This window comes from Heterocephalus glaber, unplaced genomic scaffold, assembly GCF_053883595.1.
Source record: "Heterocephalus glaber isolate CG9 unplaced genomic scaffold, H.glaber_assembly_v1.0 deba00001687, whole genome shotgun sequence".
In the NCBI taxonomy this organism is placed as follows: Eukaryota; Metazoa; Chordata; class Mammalia; order Rodentia; family Bathyergidae; genus Heterocephalus; species Heterocephalus glaber.
This window is the reverse complement of record NW_028258412.1, coordinates 26,597,793-26,612,914: the sequence shown is the minus strand read 5'-3', so window position 1 is coordinate 26,612,914 and position 15,122 is coordinate 26,597,793.

The following is a 15,122-nucleotide window of genomic DNA, read 5'->3' as shown; positions in this document are numbered from 1 at the left end:
GAGCAGAATCCGGCTCCTCTGGGACAAAGCAGCAGCTGCCGCCACGCCGCACACAGAGTGACATCTCGTCTGGAAGCGAGTGTCTCGTGCTCGGTAACCACATGGGGGCCTGCAGATCTCACAGATCTCACACCATGCAGTGAGGGGAAGGCCACGCTCCTGCCAATCACAAGTCACTGATTTTAAAAGCCAGGTTTGTCATAAAAAGTGGTGCTTTACTCAGTCCCTCTCAGCAGCTTCCAGGTACCTCCTCTATAACATGGGGGCAAGACCCGTATTAACTAAAAGCTCACTCATATTGGTAATTTATACAAGTAAGGAATTATTTTTCTCACAAAACAGAAGTCCTGATGTAACTTGTTTTTCAGTCCTAGGCTGATCTCTGAGCCAATCACTGCACTTGGTCCTGGCCCTAAATTGACCCCTCAGCCAATCACTGCACTCGGTCCTGGTCCTAGACTGAGGCCTGAGCCAATCCCTGTCCTTGGAAAGTGCAGCTGGGGCTGGGAGGAGGGTCTTTTCGGTTGAGCCTGTGGAATAGGACTACCGGATGACTGGTCTTGGAAGTGACAACTGGGATTCTGTTGCCAATAGAAGGAGGGAGGTTGCTAGGGAAGAAATAATGATATCAGGGTTTCCCCTCTCCTGTTACGGGTTAGATCTAGACTGTCCCCCAGAAGTCTCATGTGCACAGAGTTGGGGCCTTGGAAGGCACTGGACCCACCAAGGGTGCTATGCTTATCAGTGGATTCATCCATTGATGAGTTCCCAGCTGACAGCTATTGAGGTGGGGCCTGGTTGGAAGAGGCTGTCACTGGGCCCTCTGCAGGCTCTGTCTCCCAGTCCTGCCTCTCTCTCTGCCCCCTGGCTGCCATGGAGTGCCTTTCCTCTGCCAGGGCCTCCACCCTTTCACTGGGCCTTCCTGCCTTGGAGCCAGCCAACCATGGACTGAACCCTCCTAATGCACCACCCAAATGACACCTCTCCTCCTGTAAGCAGTTGTGGCTGTTGGACACCATGTCCCAGCAACAGGAACACTAAGAAGCACATCTCCCATACTCTTCAGAATCCAGTGACCAAAGAGGGAATGGCCAGGGGACCCAGTCCACCCCAGCCTGCCCCTAAGTTAGCCCAGACCCCCCATGATGTCCTTCTCTTGAGACCTCTCTATTTTACAGTCAAATATTAATAATAAAACTGTGATCTCTATCAAATCATCTCATCATCTCTGAGTCTCCACCACAGTTCCTGGGATGGCGTGAGTCTCCCTTCTGTCCAGATGGGGTCAGAGGCTCCTCCTTGGCCCTCGTGCCTGGGCTCCTGAGCATCCTCTCCATGGGGCCTCAGCCCTGCCTGGGCCCTGCCCTGCTCTGCCTGCCCCTCATCTGCAGAGACCCCTGGTGCATCAGCTCAGCTCAAGGTCTGTTCCCGATGTCCTACCAAGCTGCTCCCTCTTGGACCTCGCACCCACACCCCAGCCTGTACCAAGAAGCCTGTCACCCAGCTTAGTGAGCAGTCCCTGTCCGGGGCCACCTGGCTTCCTCTCCCCGTCTCCTCCTCCGAGCTCCGCCATGCCCCTTGAGTCCCTGGCCGTCCTGGCTGAACGCAGAGTTGAGTCCAACTTCTCTCTTGCCTGAGTGTCACCTCCCTCGCTCTTCTACCAGTGCCAGGGTAATTCCTCCTCTTGATGCTGGCCAGAGTCTGAACTCTGCGTGTCTGATGCTGCTAGGGGAATGCGGGGCCTTGTGTTGGCCAGGACTCTTCCTGCCACGCAGGGGACCCAGCCAAAGCTGGTGCCAGCAGGAGAGGGGAGCTCTGTGGTCACGAGCCTGGAGAGTCCAGGGGTGGTCTGCACGGTCGGCATGGGTCTGGGAGCTTGGGTAAATGCCCACTGGGTCTGGCGTCCCTGAGCACCTCGTGGTCAGAGGTGGCAGCCTCGGCTATGGCATCTGCATGCTCTCCCCTTAAGTGAAAGAAAGGAAGCTCTGCTCATGGCTGGGGGCCCTGCATGGGTCTCGCTACATTGCATCGGCCCTGCTTGTGCTGTTAAAGTGGCTACTGCTGTGTACTGAGGGCAGTGTGACCCGGTGACTGACAGGGGTGCCCCAGGGACCAGGCCAGGATGGCAGGCAGAAGGACGGCATGCACACCATGTTGGAAGTATCGCTGGTGCACAGCGCACAGAAAACCATAATTGCCCCTCACCACACAAGCAGCTGTGCTCTCCCGGACACTCCATCCCTGCTCCACGGAAGGGAAGATGGACCAGGGAAAACTCCATAGCACCGGGCCTTCCATGGACACCTGTAGAACCAGCTCCAAGCTCCCAAGGTCCCAGTGGGCAGGATGCGCTCAGAGAGGCAGGATGAAGGGCCGAGTGTGGAGCTGCCACCTAGACCAGCTCCCTGGCCTGGTCTTCTCTGCTGTGGGACCCTGGGGAGGGATCCAAGCATGCTGTCCTCCAGTTTTCTTATTGTCAAAGGCCTAAAGGTCCTTTCAGTCTCGTACAGTTGTTAGTATCATATAAAATGTCAAAATAGCAGAGCCTGGATCAAGCTTATCAAGTGCTTTGGGTTACTTACCATGCATATGAGCCAGAAATTTTTAAAAGGTGTCTTTGCCTTTATCTTACTATGAGAAGACATCAAGGGCTGGGAACGTAGCTGTGACTGCTCATTGCGATCTAGCAACTCAACTTGAGGAAGAAATGCCGAGTAGATTAAGAAGTTCCAGGTGTCTGTGGATGATTGACATGTAGTCCAGCAAACTGAGGAGGAAGACCCACCCTGGATATGTGTGGCACCAACCAATAGGCTTCTAGCCTTGGTGGAATAAAAAGGGAAAGAAGTATCCTTTCTTTTGAGGAGTGCTGGTCTTCAGCACTGCCTTTGGACATTGGCCTTCCAGTGCAGTCTTCAGGCCTCCAGTGTACTCTTTGCCTTTCCAACAGGGACTCTGCACTGAGCTCCAGGCCTTCGACCTTCAGCTGCTACTGGGTCCTCCAGCCATCCAGAACAGGGGATCATTTCGGATCTTCATCTCTGATCCAGCAGCTCCATAGGGACCTCTCCTCTCCCGATCCTATCAGCCACCTCATAAGCCCTTGTATGATACAACATGCACATTTTGTGTTGAATCTGGTCCTCTGGAGAACCCTAACTACACAGCAGCTCATGAGCAGAACACTTGTCTAGGCCCTGGCCTTGATCGCCCATACCACAAAAAAGGAATATATGAAGTGTTATTTAACTAACATACAATGATATTATCAATAAAATGCCACTGTACAAGGGTATTTCAGGGATGAGCAAACACATTAGAGAGCGTTAGTTTGGTGGATTCAGGAAGATAAGTAAACCATAACTGAATGTTGATAGCTCCAACATTGGTTATCAGAAATTATAGACCATGTGCAAGTATGCTTTAACATGTAGGGTGAAGTTAACCAAAACTTGTTGGGAAACTAACCTGACATTAAGGAAACCACGTTAATGATGAGGTCAAAAGGAATGCATCAGCAGTTGGAAACCACAGCCACCATAGACAGCAGACTGCCTGCTCCGAGTTCTCCGTCCCTCAAACCAGAAGTCACGTGACCATCTGCTTCCATCTTTTACTTATTGATTTGCAAATGCTCCTTATTCATTAAAAATATTAACCCCCTGTCATAGGCAAATATTTTTTCCAGGTTTTCATTTGCATTTGCATGCTTGTGTATCTATATGTCTCTGTGTCAACATTCAGAAATAATTAGTTTTCATTCCGCCTAATGTGCCAATTTTTTTTTATGATTTCTCTCTTTGGGTCCCATTCAAAAAGCCCATTTCCATCAAATATCTATATCAAATGTAACTACTTTCTTTTGTAACCACTTATTGCATTTATTTCTTTTCCTACAGCACAGCTGCTGAGGCGGGACCCAGAACTGTTCTGGAAAAGTCAAACTGCATTAAGATCTAATGGCTTTGTTATTTATAAAAGTTGTGGTTGGAAGGTAATGGGGACAGATTTCTAAATGAGTGTCTCAGAAATGAACTATTGAGTCTAATGACGGCTGTCCCTTTCAGAGCTGTCATTGTGAGGCCTCGGTAATAATGCCAACCATGTTGCCAGTGGTAAAAATAAAACTGGGGCAGCTTTCTTTCTTTTCAAATGACACTCAGAAAGAGTCACTGCAAACCCTTCCTTCGGACTCTCCTCTTCACCTTAGTTTTTTCCATTTGAAGGTTCTCCTTAAACTTTCCCTTCCCCAATCATGCTGGATTTCATTAAAATAGCAACTCTCCCTTTGCAGTTCTAGAGTTCAGCTACTACCTTCCCTCTGCATCATAAGTGGCAGCAGTGAGAATCAGCCTCAGCCCACCAGGGACGAAGCCCACGTGGTGCTGAATGACTGGCCCCGTGTCGCACGCATCCTCCTGCCTGGGGCCGGAGTGTGCGTGGGCCTCTACGAATGTCACTAACTGAAGGACAGGGCACGAGGAGGTGACCCTGAGCTCCTCCCAGGGACACGAGATGGCCTCATAGATCCCCAGGGAGAGGTGACAGAGGGAGGTTGAGGAGAGGTGGAAGATGGCCACCATCAAAACATCAAATAATAACAAGTGCTGGAGGGGCTGTGGGGGAAAAGGACCCATCCACGCTGTTGGTGGGAACGGAGACTGGTACAACGCTGCGGAAATCAGTGTGGAGACGCCTCAAAAAGCTAAGACTAGGAATTCCACTGCACCTAGCTACTCCCCTTCTAGATATCTTCCCAAAAGAGTGAAAGCCATCGCATTACAGTGCTGCATGCACTCCCATGTTTGTAGCAGCACAATTCATAACAGTCAAATCTTAGACCTAGCGTATGTGTCCATCAGCAGATGAATGGGTAAAGAAAATGTGGTATTTACATGCAGTGGAGCACCACTCTACCACAAAGAAGGACAAACTTGAGTCATCTGTAGGAAAACGGATGCACCTTGAGACCAAAATGTTAAGTGAAATGAATCAAACACACAAGCTTAAATGTTGCATGGTTTCTCTTCTATGAGAAACCCAAAGCACAAGCAAAGGACAAAATAAAATAAGTGATAGGGAGTAGGAGACAGATCCTTCTCACATGGGAAGAGGATCCAGAGATGCAGGCAGGGGAGGGGGTCGGGGGAAGGCATAGGGAAGGCGTTAGGGTGTGTTCTGTCCATGCACCGCCCCACGAGGAAGGTGAAGAGGGGCTGGGACCACAGCAGCAGGTGATCGCAGGGCTGGCAGGAAGGACCACCGGCCAAGGAGCTCTGTGCCCCGGCCCTAGGGCTGGACTGGCAGGGGCGTGGCCTGGGAGCCCACTCTGAGCAGCTCATGTGGACCTGCTGGCTTCTGGCACTTCAGGGAACACACGGGTGTGATTTTGAGCCACCACATTTGCGGTGATTCGTTAAAGAGCCGTGGAAAGTGAAGACAGACACAGTGAGCACTGCTGTGCTACATGTGTGGGTCTCACCGAAACTCCTCTCTGAAGCTGGCAACTTGACCAGTGCCCAGCCTTGTTGGGTCCGCGTCACTCTGCTCCACAGAAACAGTGCTTGTCTCATGCTGGGGGAGATGGGGGGAATATTTTTCTGGTCGAATTTTGTGTCCCCTTACTTTGAACCATATCTGATGTACAGCAGAATGCAGCACAGCCTAATTTAATGGGGGTGGGAGGCTGGGGCAGGGTCCTTGTGGTGAACCCAGGAGAGCATTGTTTCCAAATTGCATTCCGGTGTATGCGTGAGTGACAGTCTGTGTGCATTTTAGGCAGAAGGGTCAGACGCAGGTCTCCTTCCACCCAGCAGGAGCCCCAGCTGCATAGCCAGGGATGCCCCGGGCAGCAGCCTTTACTTGGGAAGAGTGGGCAGAGGGCCAACTGGGACACCTTCGGCTGGATGGCATGGCCTCTCTGGAATGGACATGAGGCCTGGGCTGAGTCCACCCAGCCTGCCTGCAGACAGAAGTAGAGGGGGACACAGCCCAGTGCAGGGAGCTGCACGGGACGCCGGCCAGGCACAGTCAGACCCAAAGAGGCACACGCTGCCCATGTCAACTCTGACCTCTCCAGTGTCACCCCTCTCAAGGCAGGGACCCCACGTACTTCCATCTCTGCCTCAGGTGCAGGTTCAGGGCCCACCTCGGGAGCCTGCATCTTCTTTTTCTGTCCCTGTTAAGGGCTGCAGAGGACCCTAATACTGATTATGCCCAAGGCAGGCTGTGAAGAGCTAACCCAACTGGTTGTTTACAGAAGTGAGTCTGGTGGAAGCCCACGAGCCGAGGTCAGAGTAACTCGCACCCAAATTCCAATCCCACAGCTAAACCTTCAGAGTAGAAGGACAACGTTCTAATTACAGCCATGCATTTTGTCTACTCTGTTCCTAATTCAAGAATGCTTTGCCTTGTCCTTTCTGAGCCCTGTTTGCATTCATTTCCATAGAAACCACACGTAGTCCTGCCCTTGCACATAGCTCAGCTTTACCTCAATTGACTGCCGATAAAAGTCAGTGCCTGGGACTGGCCAGCACCTCCGTCAGTTGCACTGGCACTGGTCGTCCTGTGCTCTCTCTCTCAGTTCTGTCTCTGTTTTTCCCCTCAGGCCTGCATCTACGCTGGGCAGGATGCTGGAACCTGACTGCAGGCTCTCCAGGGCAGGGGCATCTATCGTCATGATGTAGAGCTTTCACTCTTGGCTTATGCCTGGCTTGGGATGGAAGTGTAGTGTCGTGGACCAAATGCTAGGGCAGATGCTTTTGCATGGCATGGCCCTGCAAATAGCCCCGAGGAGCAGCTGTGGTGGAGTCCCGAGGCTGAGGATGCGTGCTGCTCTCTGACAGGCACTGTCACACTGCGCTAGAGTGGGATTCAAAACCAACTGTCACGCGTAACAGGATGTCACAGCCAATATTATTTTTTTCCTTTCATTAGATAAATAGCATTAAATTGGGGTCCTTGAGAAAACTATGCTGACCATACTCTGCATGGATCCATTTTGAGCTCAAGACCCACTCAGGCACGTCTCCATCCCATGCGAATCACCACGGTTAGGCAGAGGAAGATGCTCGCTCCCAGGAGCCCCTGCAGGCTGGAGCTGAGGAATCCACCCAGGGCCCATTTGATCTCCAGTCGCTTATGCTGGCTCCACATAATGCCGTTGCCAAGTTCAGCAAGGCAAGCTCAGTGTCTCTTTCCAGGTCTGGGGTCTCAATGCTTTTCTGAAGTGTAACCAGGGTCCCCTATGCTAACGTGGTGGTCTCGAGCAGTAGCAGGTCTGCAGGGTGCTCCTCCGCTGACTCCTGGGCAGAAACTTGGCTTTGTGGCTAATCTGGGGAGCTCCCGACCCTTGGAGTTTTCTGACCTCCTTAATGTGAACCCGTCGGTCTCTTCACACCCGCCAAGGAAGAACATCGGTCACATCCTCTAGGCCTCCTTCGAGGAAGCTGCTGTCCTCAGCCCCAATCCCCACCAGCAGAGCCTGGGCCGGGAGGGGAGGACCTGTGTCTCTGGTCAGGGTCCCCTGGCTCCTAAGTGCCAGGATCCCAGCCCAGACCCAGGTGCCTGCTTCTGCAAAGCTGAAGCACTTGGACTCTGCATCTCTTGGGGCTCACTGGGTCCCCCCAAGTTGGAGCTGAGCTCCTGAGCAGTGGAGGGAGACACCCAGTGGGTCTGTCAGGGTCCTGGAGAACCCCACAGATGTGAGCTGCAGCCGGGATGTGATATTTGGGGAGTGGGGAGACAGTGGCCCTCGAGCCTGGGCCTCCAGGGCCTTCCCTCCACCCAGGGGCCTGGGCCTGGGATCCTGGGGGCTTGAGAGGGATGGGGGTGGGAGCCCCACTCCAGGCTCTGGAGGGGACCATGGACAGTGTTCTGGCTGCTTGGCACCCTTTGCTGATGTCTTGAAAACTGCAGCTGGATTTTCTCATGGGGAAACAACCATCTTCCCAAGCTCCTGACTTCCTAGTCAGCCTGTTCCAGGGCAGCCCTGTGCCTCCTCTGAATTCACATCCTGGACGCTGACAGAAATACCAAGCGCGGCAGTGGCGGGGAGTTCATCATTCGTCCATGTGTCCATTCACTGTCCCGGGGTCACAGGCACTGTCCAGTGCCCGTCCCCAGGCAGCGTCCCGGGCCCTGCAGGTCCCTGTGCACCCTACACCCCCACTCCGGCTGGAGCTCTGGGCTCTGCACCTCTGCCTGCTGGGCGGTGTGGGCCTGGGACTGGAAAAGAGCACCCGGTGGGGGCAGCCCAAAGGGCACACCTTCTGGGGCCGCCTCTGCCAGCAGCGCGTGACAGGTGCAGGCGACCTCTCTGCCTGAGCCCGGGAGGCAGCTGTGGCCAGGGCCCCGTCCTTTGGCTCCTCTGCCTTCGAGGCCCCTCCCTGCAGAGCCCCTCCTCCCTCCTGCCTGTGTCTCCTGGCCACGGCCTGGGTCCTAGCTGACCCCCACCCCGCTGGAGACCATCCTCCCCCCAAGATGCCCACAGCGAGCTAACAGTGTCCCTGATCCTCATTTCTTAGGGAAAATAGAAAGTATCCTATCAAAAATTGGGATGATCAGTACCTAAAAAATTATTTCAAGACCATTTTGTTGAGGTGTGGGAGTACCCACCTGGCTGTGCACATGTAATGTACATGTTACATGTACAGTTTGGAGATGATCACATGCTTGCAATATTTGACTTTAGTTTTGCTTCTTTTTCAAAAATTCTTTTCCTCCTACATGCTGATTTACCTATGAACCTGTCTGTGAGATTAATTGTCCAGAAAATTGTGTGAATTAATTACTTCCATCCCCCAAAGGTCAGGGGGAAGCGGGTGATGCTTCAGGAGCTGTCGGCCTCGTGAGTGTTTGTCTGCTGCCTGTGGAGTTGCAGGCAGACCACGTCGCCTGAGTGTAAGTGGGCGCCAGCCCACCGTGCTCGGGGTGGGGGGCGGGGAGTGGGAATCCGCCCCTGCCTAACTCATGACCTTCTAATTTCCTGGAGGTTGAGAGCTTTGCAGAAGCAATGGAAGAGATCCACATTGGTTTAGGGTTGGGGAGAAAATGTGGTCTGCTTTCTAGGGTCTAGACTGCTTCAGAAGAGCCTCAGGCTCCTCTGTGGATCTGCCTGGGTCCCTGTCATTCATGTGGTCCAGGGGTCTGGGTTGGCGCAGCTGAGCATCTTTCTGGCCACAGTGATTGGCTCAGGGATGAGCACATGACCCAAGCAGGGCCAATCGGAATCAAGCCCAGGCATGTGCGGGTCCCAGAAAGAGCCTCCTGGACCTCCTGGAACCTGTAGGCCAGATGCTGGAGAGGAGACAGCCCGCCTGAGGATGGAGCTTCACAGAAGGACAGCAGAGACGTGGAGAGAAGTCTGAGCTCTGGATGGCATCTGGCGTCGGTTCAGCCTTGTCCACAGTCAGAGCTGGGCCTGCTCAGCCACGTGGGTTTTTTAAAGCCAGTTTGTGCTGAGCTGAGAAGGTTTCATTTTTAAGTGAAATGTTCACTGGCAAAGTTAATGTTTGATGTTTGGCTTGAACAACTTGCTTGAAGTAAAAGTGAACAGCTCTTTTATTCTTTAAATTGCTTCTGTGGCAACAGTTCTGGAAGAGCCACGCCAGGTGCCATTTGGGACCTTGCTGTGGCATTTCCAGAGGGAATCCCCATGGATCCATGCTCTGGCTTTTCAGGGAAGCATTTATTTCTTTAGAGCAATTCAGCCACCAGGCAGCGACCCAGAGACCCGAGCTTTGGAGCCTTACCACAAGTGATGAGAAGCTTCGGTTTGCAAGATGTAGGGAGAAGACGGCTTCTCAAGACGAGGCATATCGTATTTCTTCTGTGACATGCTCTTGCATGGCAGCCCTGTACTAATCATCACAGTGATCGTTAAGTAATTAATGGCATCTGAGTACACTTTGTGATCCCTGCTGATCTCCCCGATGAGCACCAACTGTGTGCAGACTCTGGTTACATTATGCCATTCACTGCTTCTACCCCAGATCAGGGGCGATTCCCAGCAAGAATGAGGGGAAATGGCTCTGGGCTCTTTAGTGACTTGGGTGAGGTCCCTGCCTGCCACCCGCCTGCTACTTCCATTGCCCATACCCAGGGCGAGGGCGAGGGGACAAGAACTGAGCAAGCATGATTGGAGCACCCAGGACTGGGGTACCCCGGGCCAGAGCTCTCAGCTCCAGAGATAGCACCCCAATGTGGCAGTGGGAGAGACGGTGGCCGAGGGCCTGTACAGGGGACCTGGCCTGCGTGGTCCAGGGGACTAGAAGAGTCTTGGGATGGCCTTGGTGTTGGCGTGGGCAATGGGCTGCATCCATTGCAGATGTTCCTCTGGAGGGATGCAGGTTCTGGAGGCGACACCACTGTTACGTGGGCGGGACCTCCATGGAGAGGGACTGAGGGGCAAGGAGGGGATGTGAGCCATGCAGGGTTCCAGGCCAGGCCGGTGTGGCTGCCCTGACAGGTGCGCAGGGCTTGGGCTAAGACTGTCGGAGGAGCTGGCGGCCAGGTGGGCACTGAGGAAGCTCAGAGGGTCTGTGGCCACCCTGGGCTGCAGGGCAAGTGGGGAGGGGACACCACAGGCTCCGGGTGCAGCTGCCGCACACAGAGCACCCCTCTCCCCTCCTACCTCTCGAGAGGAGCAAGGCAGCGCCAGGTCCCTGGGCGCAGGATCCTCAGTGTCAAGTGTCCCTGCTCTGGGTCTAGGCAGGGGTGTGGCATGAACCCTGGGCTGTGGGAGAGAACCCCACGCAGGGCCGGAGGGCTGGGCTTTGCCGGGCTGCGGACTCAGGGGCCTGGTGGAACAGACACACTTGAAGAAAAAGTGCTTTTGAAAACCCCATTAGTCCCTGAATGTTTTGATATTAGACAATAATTAAGCAGAAGAAGGAAATGTAGTGTTTGTGGCCATGCATTATTAAACCGTAAGCAATGGCCCGTGGAACCTGAGTTTCCAGCCTTTCTTATGTAGCCGAGCACAAGGCATTTGGGATGTAAATGCTGTTTATTCAACACATTAGGCAAAGCAATTCAAGTTATTTATTAATGGCACTTATTTAATTTGATATCTTGGGAGCTTTCTGTGCATGTCTGGTGTCACTTGGGAAGCTGACTTTTATTTTCCATTTGTGCGCCTATGAAGCAGATTCAAGAGTGAATTATTCATGGGATTGTTTAATCCCGGGGTCTGAGCAGGTTTTCTCCTTCTTCATGAAGCCCTCCAGAAGCCCATTCACTGCCCCTGAAGGAATCCTAACCCACACCCTGGCCACTTGGCTTGATATTTATTTTCCTGGATGGCTTTACAGTTTCAGACGGGGCTCTGATGAAGGGCAGTGGTTTTACAGATGTTCACGTCTGTACCCGGCCTTGTTAGTTGAGGAGAGACCACCATGGAGCTGTTTCCTACAGACGATCTTCGCAGGTAGAGGCTGCTTCTGGGCAGGGAACCCAGGTCCCTCAGAGGAACACAGGTCACCGTTTCAGGGTGTAAACTTGGTCAACAATGTCCTGGGGGTGCGAGTCCAGAGTGACAAGAGATCTGAGGTCAATGTGGCCTCCACAGCTGCGGCCTCATTAACCATGGTCACAACCACTGCGGAGGAAGGCGCCGGGGTGAGGACAGGATGCGCTTTCCCCTGGCGGCCACGAGGCCCAGGCTGTTCTCGAAGGTGTCCCCAGCACACGGAGCCCCTCAGATCGTGCTGGGCTGGCTGTCTGTCTGTCCATGGATGACCGCGGTTGTGTGAGTTAGAAAGAGGCTGGATTATTCCCAAGGCTTCAGCCCCTGTAGCTCTCGGAGCCCACTTCCAGTGGGCCTCAGGGAGCAAAAGCCCACTTTCTTCTAAAGCAATAACCTCCAGCCCATTTGCCAGGAAGAAAGGAATAAATAAATGGGCTCAGAATCATCAACATACAATAAATAAACCAAAATGGCCATAGGCTGCAGCATACCTTGTGAGTTACCTACTTATTTTAATGAAAGCTATTTATTGTGCCGTTTCCCAGCCGTGTGGCCAATCAGTACAAAACCTTAATAATGCAACAACATCCCACTGTGCTTTCTGATGACCCTTGTAAATTTGTTGGGGGTGGAGATTACTACTTGTTAGACAAATAGGACTATTAAAATCCTGCAGTGGGATCTGAAGAAATAGCACTATTCTGCCACGGCCATGAAATGGCTTTGATTAAATCCCTGCGAAGTACTGAACTATTCTCTTATTATGAATTCTGCCTGTATTGTGGCAAGAATGCATTACTTGGAATCAAGCAGTTGCTTTTAATGAATGACCTTGCACATCAGTGGATGGTGGGTCAGGAAAGGTCTGCTTGGCTCTGGATCGGATGCCAAATATTAAACGCCAGCCTTCCTGGGTTACCATGTCAGATGGAAGACCCTCCATGCAGGCTTAGTTAGGGTTTCCTGTGATTAAGAAGTGTATGGAAAATTGAGAGCGAGTACATCTCAAAGCCTCTGACCTCAGAAACGCTGTTTTCTGTCTCTCTAGAGCTTTCAGCTCCCAGCAGGGGGGAAGACCCTAATTACCTCGGCCGGAGGGAATTGCTGCTCACAGAGGGGAGAGAATCGAATCCCCACCTCACACCACAGAGCACGGTGAATCCAAGGTAGACCAGAAGCCACATCTAAGATGAAACCATGCAATTATACGTGGTTAATTATCCCGTCTTCCTCTTATTGATTGGTTGATTGAATGTTGCTGGGGGGGAACCAGGGCCTCACACATGCCAGGCAAGTGCTCTAGCACCAAGCTGCACCCCAGTGCCGGTCATGGTCACTCCTTTTCCGTATGAGTCAGCCTTCCTGAGGAGCTGCTGTGTCGTCCCTGCAGGGGAAACAGTGGCTTGGACTGGCCGGTCACAGTGGGCCAGACGGAACCAGAGCGCCAGTCCCGAGGGCCTCTCCCCTCCCTCTGTGCGTGGGGAGAAGGAAGCACACGTGCATTGCACATCTGCCACGGCCGGAAGTGAGCTCCGCTCTGCCAGCCTGTGCACCTGGATTGATTGTGGACCCTCAGCCCTGCAGCCAGTCACGTATAACATGAGCTTCAGCTGCGAACGATGGGAGGCACACTTAGCAGACCAGCTTCTTTTCCTTTTCACAGCCACTTCTGTGGAGGCGGGAGGCTCACAACCTTAGCTCAGCAGTGAGGGCCGGTGTTCCTGTCATTCTCCTGGCTTGTCCCTCCTTGCTGCAAAGAGGCTGCAGGACCCTCAGCCCCACATGTGTGGCCATCTTTCAAAGTTAAGGGAAAGGAGCCAGATGCAAGAGAGCAGAGCGTAGGGTTCCATTTCTACGGGGTGTCCAGAAAATGTGTATTCGTACAGGCAGAAAGCAGGTCAGTCTTATCAGACCTGAAGAGTATCAGGGTTAGTCAATCTAGCTATGCATTAATTCACTGGACACACCTTTACCCAGCAGCTGCTCTGCGGCAGTGACAGGGAAAGACATGGAGGCTGTGGAGATGGGGACAGAGGGCAGCAGGGGCCCAAGTTGCTTGGCTTTGGGAGGGCCGGCAGGCGCTGTGCTGGGGAGAGGCGGCGCAGGAAGTGAGAGCGTGTTCAAGGAGTGAAGGTGCGAAGGAGCTCGGGCCCACCTGGGAGCGCGTGTGGGGTGAGGCCGCAGCAGAGAGGGGTCCCGCGGTCAGCTCAGCCTCACCAGAGGGTACTGGGGAGCCACGGCAGAGTTTAGGCGGGAGCAGGTCGCCATGATGTTCGTACTTTCCAAGCATCGCATGGTGACTGTGTGCAGGGCTGGGGCAGGAGCGGGAAAAAAGACAATCGAGACGCTCCTGCCAGTGCGAGTGAGAACCAGCCAAGCTGTGCAGGGGCCACGCCGGGTGGGGCCACCTTCGGGCCCAGCAGCCGTTAGGCGCAGGGAGGGGCTTATGGTCAGGGCGATTTCACGTGCAGGAGCAGCCGGGGGACAGGTGAGGCCGCCTCCAGCTGTGGGGCTGCGGAAGGGGGCAGGGGCCGGGGGCCGTGCAGAGGGGCGGGCAGAGCCGTCACAGGCCAGCAGGTGTCCCGCTCGCCCTCGGAGCCTTCTGAGGACCCTTCCTGGCCTCGCTGTGCGGATCCACTGCTGACACAGCGTCTCCCACTCCCGGCCGCGTGCGTCCCCTCTGCCACCCCAGAGCCCGGTTTCCGCCTCAAGCTCCATGTGCAGGTGAAGGGGCCGGGTTTCCACGGTTGCCTCTCCTCTACGGACTCCGACCACCTGCCTGCTGCTACACCTTGCAGATGTGGGGGCTTTGAGCACTGCAGTTTGTTGAGTGAATCCAGCAGGAGCTAACAGCACTGGCGCCTGGCTTTCCTGAACTCGGGGTCCAGGATCGAGCACCCAGCCCCCGTTGGAGAGCAGCACAGAGCCTCGGGAAGCGTGAGAGCCATGGCATGTGGCAGGACAGCGAGCCCCTGAGCTGGGGTCAGCGCCTGTGTCCAGCCCTGGCTTCGCCCTGGGGCGCGGTGGCCTCCTGGCCCTGGAGTGCCGATGTGCCCGATCCTGGCTCCCCGGGCTGGGTCCTCTCTCCCTCCTGGGGCTGCATCATTGTCTGATCATCGATCCTTTCAGTGACCTCACCAGGTGTTCCTGCTGGTGTCCGCCTTCCACTGCATGGGTTCAGTGCTGCCCCTGGGTCTTCCCAGGACCCCAGCCCCATCCACTGACTCTTGGGGTGAAGGGTCAGGCTCACAGAAGGGCACAAAGCCACCTGTGTGTGGGTCAGGGCCCCGTCCTGCGGGACTGGCTGTCTCTCCCCACGTCTGGGTGCTCCCAGCCTCCCTGACCCTCATGTCAGGGCCCTGCCTGGGACCTGTGGTGGGGACAGCTCGCTGGGACTCGGCCTCCAGGCAGCCTCTCCTCGAGTCCCCGCTGTCCCTGCCCAGGGCCGTCGGCCCGAGGCACTCTGGCAGGCAAAGAGGCCTTGCTGTGGCAGAACCAAAGAAGCCACTGGGGCACTGCAGCTGAGCCTGTTTGGTTCAGGCCAGACTGGGATGGGGTCACGTGGCCGTGGAGTGTCCGGCTGGGGAACACCTGGGCCATCTCCGGAGGAGGCGCCTGCCGGCGGTTGTTGAGTAAAGCGGAGGATCGTGTGGGA